We start from the raw sequence: 6054 nt of genomic DNA, 5'->3' as shown, positions 1-6054 counted from the left end.
TCTAAATCATGGCACCATAGAATTCATCCTAAATTGGCATATCTTGTCTATTCAGATGTCTTCAGAGCTATGAAACGTCTGTATAGACTCTACCTATATGAAAACAGACTGCATGCTCACAGACTAGGTACAGCTAGGGGTTTGGTGAGCAAGGGCAAAAATATTCCAGTTTATTGCTACGGAGATTCTGGAGTCTGCTTCCACCTTAACTCTCAGACCAATAATAATTTCCATGAGTATCCAGTTATGTTGCAGAGTAAATTGAATTAGGCCATATTGACCCTGAGATGAGCTCAGTTGGTTAGAGCATACTGCTAAGAAGACAAAGGCTGTGGGTCTGATTCCCTACAGACCACTTTCTCAAGAGTTGGACTCTCTCAAGAGTCCTTAAGGGTCCCTTCCAACTCAGAATGCTCTGTGATTCTTTCTGAGTTTGCACCTAAATAGTGTTAAAACAGCATATGAAGAACAACTTGCATTGTGAGACATTCAAAAGCAGCAAGACACATTAATATTGGAAATAATAATTATAAGGCAATTTTTTAAATTAAAAAAATCTACCTGAAAGTGAGCATGGTGACAAAGCTGGATTTGCTTTAAAAAAGGTGAGGTTTACAGTTTTGTATGTTTGCATGAACACTGTTGTGTAACACTTAGGCAATAAGATTGTTAATCTTGGTTATTCTCTGATATAATTTCTGCACTCTTCCAAAAAGGCTATGGTGTATAAAGCCTATTTTTTTAGCCATTAAAATTATTTGGACAGTCTCATTGACAGTGCAGAGAACTGAAGTCTTGCATCGTAAAACTGCATTTGATTGTGTACTTCAGCTGTTGGGAATATGGCTATAAATTAATGCAAGCTATGTTTTCAAGACATGAAACTATTTTGTAGACAGCTTAAGGCTCTAAATATGTCAATTGTGGTTGTAAGAAGTAAAGATAATTTCTGAATTGTCAACTCCAAGGAACATGGAAACTTCAAGGGAAAGGGAAATGCAAATTTTGCTTTCTTCACTTCAGAAACAGATAATTTGGTTTTAATTTTTTATAAGAATGTTTGGAGTATTCCACCTGACCTGCTAGAGCTGACAGTGATTAATGCATGTGTGCATTTCTGAAGACTGAATTGCTGGGATTGTAAAGTCCAGAGGCTGTTGCCTTCAATCAGGGCAAACCCACTAGCACACTTAGAAACATAGTAATTTGCATTATCTGTATTTGCTTTCTCTGTTTACCTATATTAGTGAAATAAAATTGGAAGAATGAAAAAATGACTTTGAGAACCTTTAAAATACTCTGTATACATTGTTTCTCGTAATAATAATAGATAATATTCAGTAGGCCTATCTAAGTATCAAAAATCATAAAAAGAGCAGTAGATAGCCTGTAAATTAATCCTAAATTGAAATTATGCCATATATTGTGCAGATTGTTCAAAACTTTTTATGCTGTCAAATACAGAAGATGTTTGCCATATTTTTACAAAGCAATACAAACTTTGAAATCTAATTCTCTACTCTGTATGCATTTAAATATAAGTACCACAGGAATTAACTAAATTAGATAAATTTGGATCCATCTTTGCTATTGTAACATAACATACATTTTCCTTAATTACTTGCATGCAAATAAAACTGAATTTTTGATACAATAGGAAATACTACTTAAAATTGACCAGGCCATATGGATGTCTATTCTACTAAATGAAAAAAAAATAGAGTTTGGTGACCATACCAAATATTCTTTAGAGAACTGTATCAGTTTTAAGGTTTTGTACAATTAAACTAAAAAAATAAAAATCTGTCTATTCTTACTGGGTAGCTAGAATTTATACCATTTTTTTACCTAATGATGATAAATGTCTGACTTCTTTCTTTAACTTGTGAACTTTATGTTTTTAATATGCAAATTTCAATGTCACCAACTTAGAAGATTCATGTGTACCTAGATGGAAACTCAAGTGTGCCAAACTAATCGAGTTCCCAGATGATGTTTTAAATTCTGTGAGATTCACTGTCTGGTAGTTGTTCCCTGAGGTCCTGTCCTTCAAAATATTTTAAAACATCTCTATGAGATTAAATGCTCCTAAATAAGGAGAGTAGATCAGGAAATAAATTGATGTTTTCTATCCTCTACTTGTCAGACCACTTTCTATCATCCAGAAAACTTAGAAAGGTTTGTTACCATTGCATTCATATAATTAGCTAATGAGGACTCTTCCTGGCTATATTTAGAACATCAAATACCTCAGTTGTCTGAGTTATATGCTTCCCTGTGATGTGCAAGGAATTTGTAGCAGAAATTACTAATTAACTTCTTTTGACAATTTTAAAATTTTGCTGATGTGCCTTTGGTTGTGGGTTTTTTGTGAGGGCTGGGAGGAGGGAGTATGGTGGGATTGTTTGTTTTTTTCTGATTGTGCATTTCTTCTTCTCTACACATGTGCAAGATAAATACAAGCTGGATGCAAACTGTGGCTATAAAACTGCATCTGTGGTTTAACACTATACTGTCTCCTGAGAAAATTTTCAACATTGTGGCATAACTGCATGTATAGTTTGCTATATTCAATTACTTGTTGGAAAAAGCAACATGCATACATAAAATATATGTAAAAATTCATCTGTACAAATGGTACATAAACTGCTCATGAAGCTGTGAGTCATAAATGTGAATGACACTGCCTTTTGTCTCACAGGATCTCTAACAGGTAAAGATTAAAGGGAGCAAATTAGCAGGTTACTAAACAGAGAGTTGGAAAAATAAATAGCTAAACAAATTGAAAAAACACTGTAGATATTATTAGTTAGGGGGGAAATTACTATGGAAGTTAATGCTGTAGTGGGACTTCAGGGGTTTCAACAAGTTAGGAAATTGTATTGCAATTTTTGTAATAAGTGGAATTAAAAAGCATGGTTTTCAATCTGTGCTAATATATATGTATATTGACATAATGTAGAAGAGGGAGCAAAATAAATTTAATTGAGGAACTGGCATCAACTGAAGACATATTTCAAACAGCAGTCTGGATTGAAACACAGAATTTGAAACTTGCCCCTCATTATGTTGAGTCCAGCTTGCAAACTGCTGTACAATTAAAATTCTTTTCGAAAAGAAATCAGAAAGATCTTATCCAGCCTCCTTCACTAAGCCTCCTTCTCTTTGTAACACCATGCCAGGTATCTCCCTAATATACATTTATAGGAGTGATTAAGATGGAAAAAGAAACCTTTTTACTGTTTGTTAAGCTACAGACAAATAGTTCACATCAAGCTTATTTTAAACACTAGATTTGGTTCAATATACCACATGTTTGGATCAAATATACCACATGTACTAAATGAAAATCTCAGAAGTTTTGCAGCAGTAAAATGAAATGCTAAGTAAAGATAATACATGCTTTCTACCTTTGTGGTTATGAACACATACCAGGCTGCCTTTATGCCAGTGACCTGTGGTTATTGGTGTATTTAACATGCATACCTCTTTAGAAGCAAAGTAGGAAACTAAAAAATCACTCAATTTTCAGCAGAATACAGTCCCAGTTTCTGAATGAGAAAAGAAAGCCAATACCACCTTCTTCAAAGAGAGCCACAAATACCTACCAAGAACATATTAAAATTTGACATCATACAATTTGTACTGCGGTTGCACTCTTGTTGATTGAGCAAAACCCAAAAGAAAAGCCTTGATGGATATGCATACAACAATGAAGCTGTGAACTGAAAATAAATACAATTAATTATAAAGTCAGCTATCTTTATATATCTCTTCTGACTGCATATCGCTGCTTTAGTGTTCACAGGACCCTTGAAAATACCTTTTGATTTCAACAGGGAAGTATTTGGAATGAAGTGCAAAAGCTCATTTTCACAGCCCTGATCTTAAACACAATCATGGAAAAAACAGGCAGGTGGTTTGAGCTTTGATTATGCTACAGGTGTGCAGGTTAGATCAGTCATGGAGAGCTGGTCTTAGGAATCTTATTTTGTTACTGATCATGGTCTGTTCTAAGAGAATTCAATGTCCTTTTCCTCCCAATTTATGTTTACTCATCCAAATGCTGAATGACTTCATTGATCCTAGTCTGAAGCTCTGACTGGGATCTTCTTAAACAGGCAGCTTGCTTTAGGTATTAAGCACTAGAAATAGCAGATTTCATTGCTTATGCAAATGCTGTCCAAACTGTAGCAGATTTAATGTAAACAATGGTTTCCATAAATTTGCCTTGTGTTCCCTAAACATTTATTACAAATAATATTTAAAGTCTGGTATTGGATAAATTCTCAATACAAGTGGAGCAATTCTCTATACCAGAACCAGTAAAGTAAGAAGGATTTTCCCTGGCTTTCACAGCCATTTTCCACAACCAGTACAAAACCAATCTTTATAAATGAAGAGACTTAAGTCAACAGGTAAGATTCAAATTGCCAGCAAATATGGGCTGGCATTGAGCTCCCTGTACCATATTGTGGTTCATCACTGAAGTATTACCCTGTTCAAAACACTGCTTTTGAAGCCATTATTCCATACTCTCTTTGTGTCATTTTCTTCAGGTGCTGCAATGCTTTCAGAGAAGCAATTAGTCACTGAGGGCTGCTAGGCACTTCAAAGATGTCTATGGGGAGACAGTATCAAAGACACTGCAAGCTCTAAAATTAACATCAAAGTTGTTATATCCAAAATTAAAACTTGTACCTACTACTGCTCTTCCAGATGCAAACCTTTTTATTGAAAGTACTTTGTGTATATCATGGCTATGTTGTTCACAGTTTTTCTGAAACTTTGTTTGTTTTCCCCGTGGAAGCAAGTAATTATTAAAAAGAGATGAAAAAAAAGAAGTAATTTAACTGCGCATATATGTTGAAGTCTGTTTGGATGTTACCCAGAAGCTGCTGGCTAAAGGAGTTTTTATGCCTATGCAATAACTGAAACTTGACACCAGTATGTTATGCAAGACTGCAAATAATGGTTCCATTTGAAGAATTACAGCATTACCCAATCTTGTAATCTCTAAGTAAAATTCTAATTCAAAATGCTACAATGAACGGAAGTCCAGATGTGCAGGCTTACTATTGTCAATCAGTTATCATCTGGGACTATTTATCAGAGCAAATAGAGGAGAACATTGAAAATAAATTTTGGACAGTTGTCAAATTTCATTGTTGCTATAGTATATCACAAGCTCTAAAATGTTCTTTACTCTGACAAACAAAACTGATTACAGATCTTGTGACTGTGAATATAGTTTTAATGATTGCATAAAAGATTAAACTCAAAAAAGATCATTGTTTCAAAACAACTGAAAAAAGCCCCAACATCAACCACTTTCCTCTGGATCCCATGTTTTTAACTTTCCACTGCTAAATAGGTGGTTTCTTGTTCGCATTCCTTCTGTTTTGTACCTCTGTAAAGGCTTTTTGCTTTTATATTAAGAACTCATCTTCTAGAAAGTCCAGAAAAGTTCTTTAATAGTTTGGTGTGAACAAAAATCAAGTTGTTTTCTCAGCCAAGTCTCTGTCCTACAGGTGCAAAGAAGGCCCAGTAAAGTTCTCAGGACAGTAGACAATATTGGGTGATTCTGACTTTTGCTTTTCAGAGAGGGAGAGAGAGCTGATGAGAGAGATATGGTGAAGAAATAGGTAGTTTCGGATTCCTCAAGAGGAATAAAAGTGAAAAAAGGGTTTGGTTTCAGACAAATATGTGTTAAATTTAACCTAAAATTGGAATTCAGTATTTCAGTGCTAAATGATCAAAACATAGAAAAAAATCCCATGGGTGATTGTAGTAGATTAAGAGAAAGACTAAAGCAAACAGCAAGATAAAGGACAAATGTTCAGGGCATCTGATTATTTAGATTTTGATGCAAAACTGGATATACAATATTAGTAGTTCTAACTTTTTCCTGGTGACTATATGCAGAAGATCTGTATTTACCACCACATACCAGTTAATTTTGTCTTCCTGAGTTTTTTTAAACACAATTTGAAGTACTATGTTATGTCCTTAGTGGGTGAAACCTGCTGTGTTAAGATGTGATATTGATAGAAA

Source organism: Taeniopygia guttata, chromosome Z (genome assembly GCF_048771995.1).
Source record: "Taeniopygia guttata chromosome Z, bTaeGut7.mat, whole genome shotgun sequence".
In the NCBI taxonomy this organism is placed as follows: domain Eukaryota; kingdom Metazoa; phylum Chordata; class Aves; order Passeriformes; family Estrildidae; genus Taeniopygia; species Taeniopygia guttata.
This window is presented reverse-complemented; position numbering follows the sequence as displayed.